The sequence below is a fragment of the Macaca mulatta genome, chromosome 7 (assembly GCF_049350105.2).
Source record: "Macaca mulatta isolate MMU2019108-1 chromosome 7, T2T-MMU8v2.0, whole genome shotgun sequence".
NCBI classification, from domain to species: domain Eukaryota; kingdom Metazoa; phylum Chordata; class Mammalia; order Primates; family Cercopithecidae; genus Macaca; species Macaca mulatta.
Window position 1 is genome coordinate 175,934,394 of NC_133412.1, and position 16,439 is coordinate 175,950,832.

The 16,439-nt window shown below is 48.8% G+C and overlaps 1 long non-coding RNA gene across 1 annotated transcript; it reads left to right on the top strand.

Annotated features, from left to right (window-relative positions):
* Nucleotides 1-503: 503 nt before the first annotated feature.
* On the top strand, nt 504-15,343 carry LOC144330407 (uncharacterized). Its single transcript, XR_013396567.1, has 3 exons — nt 504-620; nt 9,006-9,141; nt 13,656-15,343. It is a non-coding gene; the product is annotated as an uncharacterized LOC144330407 (long non-coding RNA).
* Nucleotides 15,344-16,439: the final 1,096 nt, after the last annotated feature.

The window sequence follows — 16,439 nt, forward strand, 5'->3', positions numbered from 1 at the left end:
CAGGTGCTGGATCCACTGGGTGAGGCTTCTGAGTCTGGTGGGGACTTGGGAAACTTTTATGTCCAGCTAAGGGATCGTAAACGCACCAATCAGCACTCTGTATGTAGCTCAGGGTTTGTAAATACACCAATCAGTACTCTGTGTCTAGCTCAAGGTTTGTAAATACACCAATTGGTACTCTGTATCTAGCTAACCTAGTGGGGTTGGAGAACTTTTCTGTCTAGCACTCTGTGTCTAGCTCAAGGATTGTAAACGCACCAATCAGCATGCTGTCAAAACGGACCAATCAGTTCTCTGCAAAGTAGACCAATCAGCTTTCTGTAAAATGGACCAATCAGTAGGACATGGGTGGGGTCCGATAAGGGAATAAAAAGCAGGCTGCCGGAGTCAGCCAGCCAGCCAGCGGGAACTGGTTGGTGATATATTACAGGTTGTGGCGGTTTCGTTTTTTCTTTGTCTGCAACACGTATAATTGCTGCTGAGTCTGGGTCTAAGCTGACTTTGAGTTGTAGTACCGCAAAGGTTTGCAGTTTCGCTCCTGAAACCAGCGGGACCACGTGAACTCGCCGGAAAGAAAGAACAAACTCCGGACATACCATCTTTAAGAACTGAAACTAACTGTGAGGGTCCATGGCGTTATTCTTTAAGTCAGCCATAGCAAATTTCCACAAATTCCCGGCACACCAGGTTCAAGTGATCCTACTGCCTCAGTCTCCTGAGTGCTTGGAACTACAGGTGTGCACCACCACACCTGACTAATTTTTTTTTTTTTTTTTAGGAGAGACAGAGTTTCACCATGTTGACCAGGCTGGTCTGGAACTCCTGATCTCGGGTGATCCATCTGCCTCTGCTTCTCAAAGTGTTGGAATTATAGGTATGAGCCACTGCACCCGGCCACAGTATTTTCGTTGCCCTAAGTCTTGTGCTTTGCCTATTCATCCGTATTCCTCTTAACCCCTGGTAATCACTAATTTTTTCAGTGTCTTCATACTTTTTCCAGAATGTCATGCAGCTGGAATTATGCAGTATGTAGCCTTTTCAGATTGGCTTCTTACACTTAGTAATATGCATTTGAGGCCCTTTCCTGTCTTTTCATGGCTGGATAATATTTTGTGTGTGTGTGTGTGTGTGTGTGTGTGTGTGTGTGTGATGGAGCCTTGCTCTGTCGCCAGGCTGGAGTGCTGTGGTGCTATCTTGGCTCACTGCAATCTCTGCCTCCTGGGTTCAAGTGATTCTCCCGCGTCAGCCTCCCGAGTAGATGGGATTACAGGGGCACGCCAATACGCCTGGCTAATTTTCTTGAATTTTTAGTAGAGACGGGGTTTCACCATATTGACCGTGCTGATCTCAAACTCCTGACCTCAAGAAATCCGCTTGCTTTGGCCTCCTAGAGTGCTGGGATTCCAGGTGTGAGCCATCAGGCCTGGCGAATTCATTTCTTTTTTCCAGTGAATAATATTCCAGTGTCTGCATGTATCAGAGTTTTGTTTTGTTTTTTTTTGAGACAGTGTTGCTCTGTTGCCCAGACTGGAGTGCGGTGGCATGATCTCAGCTAACTGGAACCTCCGCCTGCTGGGTTCAAGTGATTCTCCTGCCTCAGCCTCCCAAGTAGCTAGGACTGCAGGTGTGTGCTACGATGCCAGCTAATTTTTGTATTTTTAGTAGAGATGGGGGTTTCATCATATTGGTCAGGATGGTCTGGACCTCCTGACCTCAAGTGATCCGCCTGCCTCGGCCTCCCAAAGTGCTGAGATTACAGGCATGAGCCACTACACCTGGCCTAGAGTTATTCATCCATTTGACTACTAAAGGGCATTTTGTTTGCTTCCAGGTTTTGGCAGTTATGAATAGGCGTGATAAAAATGTCCGCATGCAGGCTTTTGTGTGAGCATAAATATTTCACTCCTTTGGGTGAATACCAAGGAGCACCGTTACTAGACTACATGGTAAGAGTATGTTTAGTTTTAGGTTTTTTGTTTTTTTTCTTGAGACGGAGTCTTACCTTGTCACCCAGGCTGGAATGCAGTGGCGTGATCTTGGCTCACTGCAATCTCCGCTTCCCAGGTGCAAGCAATTCTCCTGCCTCATTCTCCTGAGTAGCTGGGATTACAGGTGCCGGCCACTAGACCTGGCTAATTTTTGTATTTATCGTAGAGACTCGGTTTCGTCATGTTGGTCAGGTTGGTCTCAAACTCCTGACCCTATGATCTGCCCGCCTTGGCCTCCCAGAGTATTGGGATTACAGGTGTGAGCCACCATGCCGGGCAAGAGTATGTTTAGTTCTGTAAGGAACTGCTGAACTGTCTTCCAGAGTGGCTGGACTGTTTTTGCATTCCCACCAGCAGGGAATGAGATTTCCTGTTGCTCTACATCCTTGTCAGCATTTGGTGGTGTCAGTGTTCTGAATTTTGGCCTCACTAATAGTTGTGTGATGTTACAGTTGTTTTAATTTGCATTTCCCTGATGACATACAATGCGGAACGTCTTTTCATTTGCTTGTATGGCCACCTGTATATCTTTTCATGAGGAATCTGTTAAGGTTTTTGGTCCATTTCTCAATCAAGTTATTTGTTTTCTTTTTTTTTTCTTTTTTGGAGATGGAGTCTCGCTGTGTCTCGCCCAGGCTGGAGTGCACTGGTGTCATCTTGGCTCACTGCAGTCTCTGCCTCCCAGGTTCAAGCAATTTTCCCCTCAGCCTCCCGAATAGCTGGGACTACAGGCGTGTGCCACCACACATGGCTAATTTTGTATTTTTAGTAGAGAGAGTTTCACCATGTTGACCAGGATGGTCTGTATCTCCTGACCTTGTAATCTGTTTGCCTTGGCCTCCTAAACTGCTGGGATTACAGGCGTGAGCCACTGCACCCTGCCTGTTTTGTTGTTTATTATTTTACTTTATTATAGAGATAGGGTCTTGCCTCATTGTCCAGGCTAGTCTCAAACTCCTGGCCTCAAGTAATCCTCCCCTCTCAGCCTCTCAAAATGTTGGGATTACAGGCATAAGCCACCATGTCTGGATGTGTTTTTATTTTCATTTGTCTCTAAACATTTTCTAATGTCCCTTGTTATTTCTTTGATGTATGTTGTTTAATTTCCATGGTTTTGTGAGTTTTCCAGTTTTCCTTCTGATAATGATTTATTTTCATTTTCTCTCTCTCTCTCTCTCTCTCTGTCTCTCTCTCTCTTTCAACAGAGTCTTGCTCTTTCGCCCAGGCTGGAATGCAGTGGTGTGATCTCAGCTCACTGCAACTTCTGCCTTCCAGGCTCAAGCAATTCTCTTGCCTCAACCTCCCAAGTAACTGGGACTACAGGTGCGCACCACCATGCCTGGCTAGTTTTTGTTTTTGTTTTTTTTTGACATGGAGTCTCGCTCTGTTGCCCAGGCTGGAGTGGAGCAGTGCGATCTCAGCTCACTTCTGCCTCCCAGGTTCAAGTGATTCTCCTGCCTCAGCCTCCCTAGTAGCTGGGATTACTGGTGCTCACCACCACACCCAGCTAATGTTTTATATTTGTAGTAGAGACGGCATTTCACCATGTTGGCCAGGCTGGTCTCCAACTCCTGACCTCGTGATCTGCCCACCTCAGCCTCCCAAAGCGCTGGGATTTGAGGCGTGAGCCTAATTTTTGTATTTTTGTTAGAGATAGGGTTTGCCATGTTGGCTGGGCTCAAACTCTTAGCCCCAGGTGATTCGGCGCAGTGGCTCACACCTGTAATCCCAGCACTTTGGGAGGCTGAGGTGGGTGGATCACCTCAGGTCAGGAGTTTGAGATCAGTCTGGCCAACATGGCGAAACCCCGTCTCTACTAAAAATAGGAAAATTAGCCAAGTTGGGTGGCAGGTGCCTGTAATCCCAGCTACTTGGTAGGCTGAGGCAGGAGAATAGCTTGAATGGGGGGGGCGGGGCAGAGGTTGCAGTGAGCCGAGATTGCGTCACTTCACTCCAGGCTGGGCAAAAGAGCAAGCTTCCCTCTCAAAAAAAAGAGTTCTAATGAGAGGTGATGGTTTCATAAGGGGCTCTTCCCCCTTTCCTCCCCATTCCTGTCTCTCTTGCCGCCATGTGAGAAGGTCCAAGCTTCCTTCCCCTTTGTCGTCCACTATGACTGTAAGTTTCTTGTGGCTTCCCAGCCAGGCGGTACTGTGAATCAATTACACTTCTTTTGTTTATAAATTACCCAGTTTCGGTTATTTCTTTATAGCAGTGAGAACGGACTAATACACCCGTCATCCATCTCTGGTCCTATCTGGCCTTCAGACAATTGGATGGTGCCCTCTCCCGACCCCGTATCGAAGGTAGATCTTCCCCACTCAGTTCACTGACTCACTACCAACCTCCTCTAGTTTCTAGGGAAATATTATCACAGACCCAGAAATGATACTTTATCAGCTATTTAGAAATCCCTTAATCCAGTCAAATTGACACCTAAAAATAGTCATCACAGTTCATAAATGTATAGAATTGTTATATTTTCTTGCTGTGTTAACCTTTTATTACTATATAATGTCCTATGTCTCTTGTGACTTAAAAAATTTTTTTGTGTGTTGTTTTGGAGACACAGTCTCCCGCTCTGTTGCCCAGGCTGGAGTGCAGAGGTGTGACCACAGCTCACTGTAGCCTTGACCTCCCAGGCTCAAATGATTGTCCACCTAGGACCCCCAAGTAGCTGGGACTACAGGCCTGTGCCACCATGCCTGGCTAATTTTTTTTTTTTTTTTTTTTTTGAGATGGAGTCTCATCCTGTTGCCCAAGCTGGAGTACAGTATCAAGATCTCAGCTCACTGTAACCTCTGCCTCCCGGATTCAAGCGATTCTCCTGCGGCAGCCTCTTGAGTAGCTGGGATTATAGGTGCCTGCCACCACACCCAGCTAATTTTTACTTTTTTTTTTCTTGAGACGGAGTCTCGCTCAGTCGCCCAAGCTGGAGTGCAGTGGCGTGATCTTGGCTCACTGCAAGCTCCACCTCCTGGATTCATGCCATTCTCCTGCCTCAGCCTCCCAAGTAGCTGGGACTACAGGCGCCTGCCACCACGCCCGGCTAAGTTTTTGCATTTTTAGTAGAGACGGGGTTTCACTGTGTTAGCCAGGATGGTCTCGATCTCCTGACCTCGTGATCCACCTGCCTCAGCCTCCCAAAGTGCTGGGATTACAGGCATGAGCCATTGTACCTGGCCTGTTGTTTTTTTCTTATGAGACATTGTACCTGGCCTGTTATGTTTTTTTCTTATGTTGTTTTTTTCTTTTTTCTTATTTTTTTCTTATGTTGTTTTTTTCTTATGTTGGCCAAGATGGTCTCTTAACTCCTGACCTCGTGATCCGCCTGCCTCGGCCTCCCGGAGTGCTGGGATTACAGGTGTAAGCCACTGCACCCGGCCCTATTTATTTATTTTTGAGACTGAGTCTTATTCTGTTGCCCAGGCTGGAGTGCAGTCATGCAATCTTGGCTCACTGCAACCTCCGTCTCCCAGGTTCAAGCGATTCTCCTGTCTCAGCCTCCTAGGTAGCTGGGATTACAGGGGCTGGCCACGAGGCCCAGCTAAGTTTTGTATTTTTAGTAGAGACAGGGTTTCACCACGTTGGCCCGGCTGGTTGGGAGGCGGAGGCGGGCAGATCACTTGAAGTCAGGAGTTCGAGACCAGCCTGGCCAACATAGTGAAACTACATTTCTACTAAAAATACAAAAATTAGCTGGGCGTGGTGGCACGCACCAGTAGTCCTAGCTACCTGAGAAGGCGAGGCAGGAGAATCGCTTGAAACTGGGAGGCAGAGGTTGCAGTGAGCCAAGATTGTGCCACTGCACTGCAGCCTGGCTGACAGAGCGGGACTCCATCTGAAAAAAAAAAAAAAAAATTAAGAGTTAAACAGGCCAGGCACAGTGGCTCACGCCTATAGTCCCAGCACTTTGGGAGTCTGAGGCCGGTGGATCACTTGAGGTCAGGAGTTTGAGACTAGCCCGACCAACATGGTAAAACCCCTCCTCCACTAAAAACACAAAAATTAGCCAGGCATGGTGGCAGGCACCTATAAACCCAGTTACTCAGAGGCTAAGGCAGGCGAATCGCTTGAACCTGGGGGGCAGAGGTTGCAGTGAGCCGAGATCTTGATCCATTGTACTCCAGTCTGGGTGACAGACTCCATCTCAGAAAAAGAAAATTAAATACAAGTTTTTGTCTAGTAGATTTGCCATCAGTTCTTTGTATGTATTCTTTTCCTTCAGATGTCTCATACTTGACTGTTATTTTGTATGCCTCATGGTTTTTTGTTGAAAACTGGACATTTTAATTTAATAACGTGCTAACTCTAGACATCAGATTCTTCTCTTTTTTTTTTTTGAGATGGAGTCTCACCCTGTCGCCCAGACTGGAGTGCAGTGGCACGATCTTGGCTCACTGCAAGCTCCACCTCCCGGGTTCAAGCAATTCTCCTGCCCCAGCCTCCTAAGTAGCTGGGATTACAGGCACGTACGTGCCACCACGCCCAGCTAATTTTTTTTTTTTTTTGAGATACAGAGTTTCACTCTTGTTGCCCAGGCTAGAGTGCAATGGCATGATCTCGGCTCACCGCAGCCTCCACCTTCCAGGTTCAAGCGATTCTCTTGCCTCAGCCTCCCTGGTAGCTGGGATTATAGGCATGTGCCACCACGCCCAGCTAATTTTGTATTTTTAGTACAGACCAGGTTTCTCCATGTCGGCCAGGCTGGTCTCGAACTCCCGACCTCAGGTGATCCTGCTGATCTGCCCACCTCGGCCCCCCACAGTGCTGGGATTATAGGCGTGAGCCACCGCACCTGGCTCCACGGGGGTTTTTGTTACTGTTTTTGTTTGTTTGCATTTGTGTTTACTGTTTTTGTAAGCTGTTTCTGTGCCAAAGAACAGCCTGAGATACAATCTTAATGAACCCTCTGGACTTTCTGAGTGTGCCTTTCCCTGGCCATGCGCAGTCGCTTTCTAATTTTTCTTGTATGTGCAGGTTTTTTTGAGTTGCTAATCTCTTTTTTTTTTTTTTTTTTTTGGAGACAAGGTCTCGCTTTGTGGCCCAGGTTGGAGTGCAGTGGCGCAATCTCAGTTCACTGTAACCTCCGCCTCCCAGGTTCCAGCAATTCTCCTGCCTCAGCCTCTAGTAACTGCCACCACGCCTGGCTAATTTTTGTATTTTTAGTAGAGACAGGGTTTCACCATGTTGGCCAGAAGACTTGAACTCCTGACCTCAGGTGATCCACCTCCTGGCCTCCCAAAGTGCTGGTGATATAGGCGAGAGAGATGCCTGGCTGAATGTTCTAATCTCTTTAATGTCTGGCTCCCAAAAGGGGAAAAAAAGAAATAGTGGGGCAGGGCACTGGCCCTTTAAATGTCCTGGTGGTGGCTTGAGTTGGAAGGGGAGGAGCCTACCCCAGTGCGGGAGGAGCACAACCTCGGTGGCTTCCGACCTCTTCCTCTGCACGCCTAGGATCAGAAGCAGTGTTTTAGGAAAATCAAACCCTGTTTGTCCTCTCATCTCACACCAGCACCACAATCATCACAGAAGAAAGCTTCTGTGGCCAAATTTGTGGGGTTTTTCCCCATACACCAAGCAGCAGAACCAGCTGGGTGTCCCCTAGTCCAGTTCTGAGGCTAACTGGAGATAGCATCAGATCCCATGGAGAGGGTGCACTCCCCAAACCTCCCCTGTCACAGCCCCACACACCAGTCACATGTACTTGTGACCTACAAGCTTCAAGTTGGGGCTCCCACAACCCCCTCTTTGGGTTCTGTTAATTTGCTGGGGCAGCTCACAGAACACGAAGAAACACTTGCTTACGTTTACTGGTTTATTGTAACGGATACAGATGAAGACACCTGTGGTGTTATATATATATTTTGGGTTTCATCCTTGGTTCCTGGTTCTTAGTCCCCATAGCCCTTGTTACAGTCTTTGGATAGAATGTTGGGTGTGGCCAGGCGCAGTGGCTCATGCCTGTAATTACAACACTTTGGGAAGCCTAGGCTGGTGGACTGCTTGACCTCAGGAGTTCAAGACAGCCTGGGCAACTTGGAGAAACAGTCTCTACAAAAAAATACAGAAACTGGCGTGGCGTGGTGGTGCCCTTCTTTAATCCCAGCTACCCAGGAGGCTGAGGCTGGAGCACCACTTGAGTCTGGGAGGTGGAGGCTTCAGTAAGCCGAGATTGAGCCACTACACTCCAGCCTGGGTGATAGAGCCAGACCCTGTCTCAGAAATAAAAAAGAATGGGCCAGGCTTGGTGGCTCACGCCTGTAATCCCAGTACTTTGGGAGGCCAAGGCAGGCAGATCACCTAAGGTCAGGAATTCAAGAGCAGCCTGGCCAACATGGTAAAAACCCATCTCTACTAAAAACACAAAAGTAGCCAGGCATGGTGGCCTGTCCCTGTAATCCCAGCTACTCGGCAAGCTGAGGCCAAAGAATTGCTTGAACCTGGGAGGCAGAGGTTGCAGTGAGCCTAGATAGGGCCGTTGGACTCCAGCCTGGGCGGCAGAGTGAGACTTGTCTCAAAAAGAAAAAGGCCGAGCGCGGTAGCTCATGCCTGTAATCCCAGCACTTTGGGAGGCCGAGGCGGGAGGATCATGAGGTCAGGAGATTGAGACCATCCTGGCTAAAATGGTGAAACCCTGTCTCTACTAAAAAAATGCAAAAGAAATAGACGGGTGGTGGCGGGCGCCTGTAGTCCCAGCTACTTGGGAGACTGAGGCAGGAGAATGGTGTGAACCCAGGAGGCGGAGCTTGTAGTGAGCTGAGATCGCGCCACTGCACTCCAGCCTGGGTGACAGTGCAAGACTGTCTCAAAAAAGAAAAAAAAAAAGTTGGGTGTGTGAGGTCTCAGAGTCAGGCCTCATACCTATTACAAAGGAAGATACAGATAAAGAGAGCTATAGCTATAGAACTATAAATACAGCTACAGGGAAGGGGTATGGCGCTTCCATGCCCTACCCAGGGATTGAAGCGCTGTGAATCTTGTCCTTAGTTGTTTTGTTTTTTTTTTTTTGAGACGCAGTCTCGTTCTGTCGCCCAGGCTGGAATGCAATGGTGCAATCTCGGCTCACTGCAACCTCCACCTCCCTGGTTCAAGCGATTCTCCTGCCTCAGCCTCCTGCGTAGCTGGCACTATAGGCACACATCACCATACCCAGGTAATTTTTCTTGTATCTTTAGTAAAGATGGGGTTTCACCATGTTGGCCAGGCTGGTCTTGAGCTCCTGATCTGGTGATCCGCCCGCCTCTGCCTCCCAAAGTGCTGGGATTACAGGCGTGAGCCACCACCCCTGGCCATTTGTTTTTGAGACAGGGTCTGGCTCTGTTGCCCATAGTGGAGTGCAGTGGTGCGATCTCGGTTTACTGCAACCTCAGCCTCCCAAGGTCAAGTGATTCTCCTGCCTCAGCCACCTGGGTAGCTGGCATTACAGGCATGCACCACCACACCCCTCTCGTTTTTGTTTTTTTTTGTTTTTTTGTTTTTTGTTTTGTTTTTTTTTTTGAGACGGAGTCTCCCTGTGTCTCCCAGGCTGGAGTGCAGTGGCGTGATCTCGGCTCACTGCAAGCTCCGCCTCCCGGGTTCATGCCATTCTCCCGCCTCAGCCTCCCAAGTAGCTGAGACTACAGGCGCCCGCCACCACGCCCGGCTAGTTTTTTGTATTTTTAGTAGAGACGGGGTTTCACCATGTTAGCCAGGATAGTCTCGATCTCCTGACCTCGTGATCCACCCGCCTCGGCCTCCCAAAGTGCTGGGATTACAGGCTTGAGCCACCGCGCCCGGCCGTTTTTTTTGTTTTGTTTTGTTTTGTTTTTGAGAGGGAGTCTGGCTCTGTCACCCAGGCTGGAGTACAATGGCGCGATCTCAGCTCACTGCAACCTCTACCTTCCGGTTTCAAGCAATTCTCTGGCCTCAGCCTCCCAAGTAGCTGGGACTACAGGTTCGCACCACCATGCCCAGCTACTTTTTGTATTTTTAGTAGAGACAGGGTTTCACCATTTTGGCCAGGATGGTTTTGATCTCTTGACCTCGTGATCCGCCCACCTCCACCTCGGCCTCCGAAAGAGCTGGGATTACAGGTGTGAGCCACCACGCCTGGCCTTATTTTGTATTTTTAGTAGAGACAAGGTTTCAGCATGTTGGCCAGGCTCCTGACCTCAAGTGATCTGCACCCCGCCACCACCTCCCAAAGTGTTAGCATATGGAAGCTTCCTGAGTTCGGCATTCCTTCCCCCAGGATATAGGGCATGAGCCTCTCTGGGAAGGGTCCAAAGCCCCACTATCAGAAGGGTGGGGAGGATTAAAGTCCTGCCTTGGGGCAGATGAAAGGAGGGAAGGAGAAGGTCAGAGGCCTGCCCTTGAGGCTGAACACTCCCGACATTGTATCAAAAGACAGGACTTTGCAGTGTCTCATGCCTGTAATCCCAGCACTTTGGGAGGGTGAGGCAGGAGAATCCCTCAGCCCAGCAGTTTGAGGCCAACCTAGGCAAGATCGGGAGATCTCATCTCAAATTAAAATAAATAAATAAAAGGCCAGCTCAGTAGCTCATGGCCTGTAATCCCAATGCTTTGAGACAGCGAGTCAGGTGTATCACTTGAATCCTGGAATTCCGGAGTTCAAGACCAGCCTGGGCAATAAAGTGAGACCCCCACATAGCTACAAAAAATACAAACAATATCCAGGTGTGGTGGCATGTACCTGTCGTTTCAGCTAGGTACGGAGGCTGAAGTGGGAGGATCAATCGCTTGAGCCTGGGAGGCAGAGACTGCAGTGACCCATTCTGCAGCTGTACTCCAGCCTGTTGGACACAGCCAGACCCTGTCCCAAAAAAGTTTAAAAAGAGACTATAACAAAGTCTTTGGGAGTTATCAACCAGGATCTGTGCACAAATACATATCCTAACCCCGCAGGCAGCAGTCAGTTATCATAGCACAGATCACTGTTATCTGGAGGACAGGCAACGTTTGCCCTCTCTGGCTCCTGCAAGCTGTGTGCAGGCTGCTCCAGGACCACCTGCAGCTACTGCCTGCTTTGCGGGCTGGGGTGGGAAATGGGTAGCTGCCAAACTGCTAAGAGCTGAAATTGAGCAAAATGAACTGCACTTTACCATCCAAGCCTTCCCCTGGAAGTTACAAGCCTTCGATAGACTCCAGAGTTTCAAAATAGTCACATCAAGCAGATTCTGCCAGTGTAATTGTTTAGGCAGGAAGACCATTTCCTGATGTTTCCTTCTCTGCCATCTTGATATTATCTTTTGCAGAGCAGTATTTATTTATTTATTTATTTGCGGGGGTTTGTTTTAATGGAGGCCAGCTTGGCAATTATATTTTTCAGCATGTTTTCAAGATATATCCATGTTGCCCTTCATTACTTTTCGTAGCTGAATAATGTTCCAATTGTATCTATATACTACAGTTTGTTTCATCATTCATCAGCTGATGGATCATAAGTTGTTTCTACTTTTTGGCTGTTACGAATGCAGCTATGAACATTTGTGTATATATTTTTGTGTGAACTGTGGGCATGTGTTTTCTTGTTTTAGTTTTTCTTTTTTTTTTCTTTTTTCTTTTTTATTTTTTTTGAGGCGGAGTCTCGCTCTGTCGCCCAGGCTGGAGTGCAGTGGCCGGATCTCAGCTCACTGCAAGCTCCGCCTTCCGGGTTTACACCATTCTCCTGCCTCAGCCTCCCGAGTAGCTGGGACTACAGGCGCTCGCCACCGCGCCTGGCTAGTTTTTTGTATTTTTTAGTAGAGACAGGGTTTCACCGGGTTAGCCAGGATGGTCTCGATCTCCTGACCTCGTGATCCACCCATCTTGGCCTCCCAAAGTGCTGGGATTACAGGCTTGAGCCACCGCGCCCGGCCTTCTTTTTTTTTTTGAGACAGAGTCTCGCTCTGCCGCCCAGGCTGGAGTGCAGTGGCATGATCTCAGCTCACTGCAACCTCCGCCTCCTGGGTTCAGGCGATTCCCCCTGCTCACCTCCTCAGCCTCCCAAGTAGCTGGGACTACAGGCACGTGCCACCATGCCCAGCTAATGTTTTCTTTTTTTTTTCTTGAGACAGTTTCAGTTTTACCCCAGGCTACAGTGCAGTGGCGCGATCTCGGCTCACTGCAACCTCCACCTTCTGGTTTCAAGTGATTCTCCTGCCTCAGCTTCCCAAGTAGCTGGGATTATAGGCACCCACCACCACGCCTGGCTAATTTTTGTATTTTTTAGTAGAGACAGGGTTTCACCACATTGGCCAGGCTGGTCTCGAACTCTTGACCTTGTAATCCGCCCACCTTGGCCTCCCAACGTGCTGGGATTACAGGCGTGAGCTACCGCGCTTGGCCTTGTTTTTTGTATTTTTAGTAGAGACAGGGTTTCACTGTATTAGCCAGGATGCTCTCCATCTCCTGACCTCGTGATCCACCTGCCTCAGCCACCCAAAGTGCTGGGATTACAGGCCTGAGCCACCAAGCCCGGCCAGTGTTTTGTTTTTTTTTTTTTTGAGACAAGTTCTCACTGTCACTGAGGCTGGAGTGCAGTGGTGTGATCATGGCAAACTACAGCCTCAGCTTCCTTGGTTCAGGCAATCCTCCCACCTCAGCCTCCCGCTGGTCTGGAACTCCTGGGCTCACGTGATCTCACCTCAACCTCCCAAAGTGCTAGGATTACTGGAGAGGAGTGAACCACTGTGCCCAGACCTTTTTTGTTTTTGTTTTTGAGACATGGTCTCACTCTGTCACCCAGGCTGTAGTGCAGTGGCACGATCACGGCTCACTGCAGCCCTGCCTCCCAGGCTCAAGTATTCCTCCCACCTCAGCCAACTGAGTAGCTGGACTACAGGCACAGCAACCACGCCCGGGTAATATTTGTATTTTTCATAGAGATGGGGCTTGCCATGTTGCCCAGGCTGGTCTTGAACTCCTGAGCTCAAGACAACCTCCCATCTTGGCCTCCCAAAGTGGTAGGATTACAGGTGTGAGCCACTGCAGCTGGCTGGGCATATGTTTGCTTATTTATTTATTTATGAGACGGAGTCTTGCTCTGTCACCCAGGCTGGAGTGCAGTGGCACGATCTCGGCTCACTGCAAGCTCCGCCTCCCAAGTTCAAGTGATTTTCCTGCCTCAGTCTCCCAAGTACCTGGGATTACAGGCATGCGCCACCATCCCTGGCTAATTTTTGTATTTTTAGTAGAGACGGGGTTTCACCATATTGGTCAGACTGGTCTCCAACTCCTGACCTCTGGTGATCCACCTGCCTTGGCCTCCCAAAGTGCTGGGATTACAGGCGTGAGCCACTGCGCCCAGCCACATATGTTTTCTTTTCCTTTTTTAGAGACAAGGTCTTGCTCTTTTGCCCAGGCTGGAGTACAGTGTCACTATCATGGCTCACTGCAGCCTCAACCTCCTGGGCTCAAGTGATCCTTCCATCTTGGCCTGTCGAAGTCCTGTGATTAAAGGCGTTATCCACCAAGCCTGGCCTGTGTTTTCATTTCTCTTGGGTGCATACTTAGAAGTGAATTTGTTGGGTTATATGGTACCTCTATGTTTAACTTTTTGAGGAACTGACACACCGCTTTCCAAAGTGGCTGCCCCATTCTACATTCCCACCATCAGTGTAGGAGGGTTCCAGTGTCTCCACATCCTCTCCAACACTTCATTTTTGTTTTGTTTTGTTTTTGAGACAGAGTTTCACTCTTGTCGCCCAGGCTGGAGTGCAATGGCATAATCTCGGCTCACTGCAACCTCCGCTTCCTGGGTTAAAGCGATTCTCCTGCCTCAGCCTCCTGAGTAGCTCCTCTCCAACATTTCTTATTGTCTTTTTGCTAACAGACGTCCTAGTGGGTGCGAAGTCGTATCTCATTGTGGTTTTATTTGCATTTCTGTGATGACTAACAATGGTGAATATCTTTTGATGTGTTTATTAGCCATTTGTGTATCTTCTTTGGAGAAATGTCAATTTGGATCCTCTGCTCTTTTTTTTTTTTTTAGTGGACTTTATTTTTAGAGCAGTTTTAGGTTCACAGCGAAAGCTGAGTGGAAGGTACAGAGAGTTCCCGTCCACCCTCCCGTGCTCATTTTGTAATGGTGCAACAGCACAAAACTCTGGTCACGGATTCTAGCTTCATGCCCACCACAGGTGGCAGTGAGGGCTCCTGCCCCAAAGGTCCTCAGTCCAGGACACACGCTGATGAGGTTTCTCTTCTATGGCATGGGGAAGAGAAAGAGGAAGTGGTAAGTTCCCCACGAACTGGTTAAGCCTTCAGCCAGAGATAACAGGTCACCTCTATTCACATTTCAGTCGCAAAGCAAGTCATTCAGCAATTCCTAACTTTAAGGGGGTGTGAAATTCTCCTGTGAACCTGGAAAGAGAGGGTCTGAATATTTGTGGCCACCCCTAATGACTCACAGGAGTTATTAAATAAAGTTCTTTTGTGCAGGACTTGTCATTGCCTTTCCTGGGCCACCTGGCATACCTGACTGGGGAACTCTTTTCTTTTTTTTCTTTGTTTTTGAGATGGAGCCATGCTCTGTCACCCAGGCTGGAGTGCAGTGGCATGATCTCAGCTCACTGCAACCTCTGCCTTCCGGGTTCAAGCGATTCTCCTGCCTCAGCCTCCTGAGTAGCTGGGATTACAGGTGCGCGCCACTATGCCCAACTCATTTTTTGTATTTTTAGTAGAGACGGGTTTTCACCATGTTGGTCAGGCTGGTCTCGAACTCCTGACCTCAGGTGATCCACCTGCCTTGGCCTCCCAAAGTGCTGGGATTACAGGAGTGAGCCATCACAACCAGCTTTTTTTTTTTTTTTTTTTGAGAGGAGTCTTGCTCTATTGCTAGGCTGGAGTGCAGTGGTGCAATCTTGGCTCACTGCAAACTTCACTTCCCAGGTTCAAGTGATTCTCCTGCCTCAGCCTCCCGAGTAGCTGGAATTACAGGCGTGTGCCACCATGCCCGGCTAATTTTTTCTATTTTTAGTAGAGATGGGGTTTCACCGTGTTAGCCAGGATGGTCTCGATCTCCTGACCTCATGATCTGCCCACCTCGGTTTCCCAAAGTGCTGGGATTACAGGCGTGAGCCACCGCGCCTGTCCTGGTGTACCCTTTTCTCCCAGAGCATTTCATGGGACATGTGTTCTCTGGAATCCCCTTTGGGAACCATTGTCTTGGCTGGTGGCTACTTCCTCAAGGAGGGGTTGGCAAACTTTTTGGAAAGGGCCAGTAAGTAAATATTTTAGGTTTTTCAGACCATATGGACCAATTACTCGATTCTACTGTTGTAGTGCAAGAACCGCCGTATGTAATATGTAAATGAATGGGTGTGCCTGTGTTCTAATAACATTTTATTTATAGACACTAAAATTTGAATTTCATACAATTTTTCTGTGTCACAAGATATTATTTTTCTTTTGTTTTTTTTCCCAACCATTTATAAATGTGAAAAACCATTCTTAGCTCATGGGCTGTACAGAAAACAAGTGGTGGGCTAGATTTGGCCCACAGGCCGTGGGTTGCTCCCCCTGTCCTAGAGGATAGAGTCCCAGCACCTTTGCCCGGCGTTCAAGCCCCGTCACCTTCCCCAGCTCCATCATCTACCACATCTCCTCACAGAGCTCAAGCGTGGCCATGGTAGATGTTCTTCTAGGATCAGATCACACTCTTTCACTCTCTGGATCTTTTCTCAGTCTGTTCCCCCTTCTGGAATGTCCTTCCAGCTCTTCTGCCCTCAGCTTTGCTTGGGAACAGCGGGGCCTCCCCTGAGCTGGGAGGAATCTGGAGCTTCTGCCGCTGGTGGCTCCCTCACTTCCTGGCGCTGCAGAGTCGCTCCCGCCCTGGTGCTGTGTTCTGGAGCTCCGTAGATGTGTTAGCTTCTGCAGCCACACCATGAGCTTCTGGAGGGTGGGGACTTTGGCCCCCTGAGTTCTGACCCCCCAGGCCTGCTATTGTTGGAATGTTTCCCCAAAAAAGCACAAGTTGGAAACTGAATTTCCAGTGGAACAGTGTTGGGTCGCGGGGCCTGATGAGAGGTGGTTAGGCTGTGAGGGCTCTGCCCTCATGAAAAAAAATCAGCCGGGCGTGGTGGCGGGTGCCTGTAATCCCAGTTACTCTGGAGGTCGAGGCAGGAGAATCGCTTGAAACCGGGAGGCGGAGGTTGCAGTGAGCCAAGATCGCGCCACTGCACCCCAGCCTGGGTAACGAGCGAAACTCCATCTCGGAAAAAAAATGAAAAATAAAATAAAATAAATTTCTGTTCTTTATTAATTACCCATCTCAGGTGTTCTGTTACAGCAACACAGCATTGACTCAGACAGAAAATTGGTATGGAGAGCTGGGGCTGCTGCTGTCACAAATACCTGAATGTGGGGAAGGGCTTTGGGACTGGGCGATGGGTCAATCCTGGAAGAACTGGGAGGAGCAGGCTAGAAACCGCCCACATTGCCATAAAGGGAGCATTCGGAGGATTCTGGTGA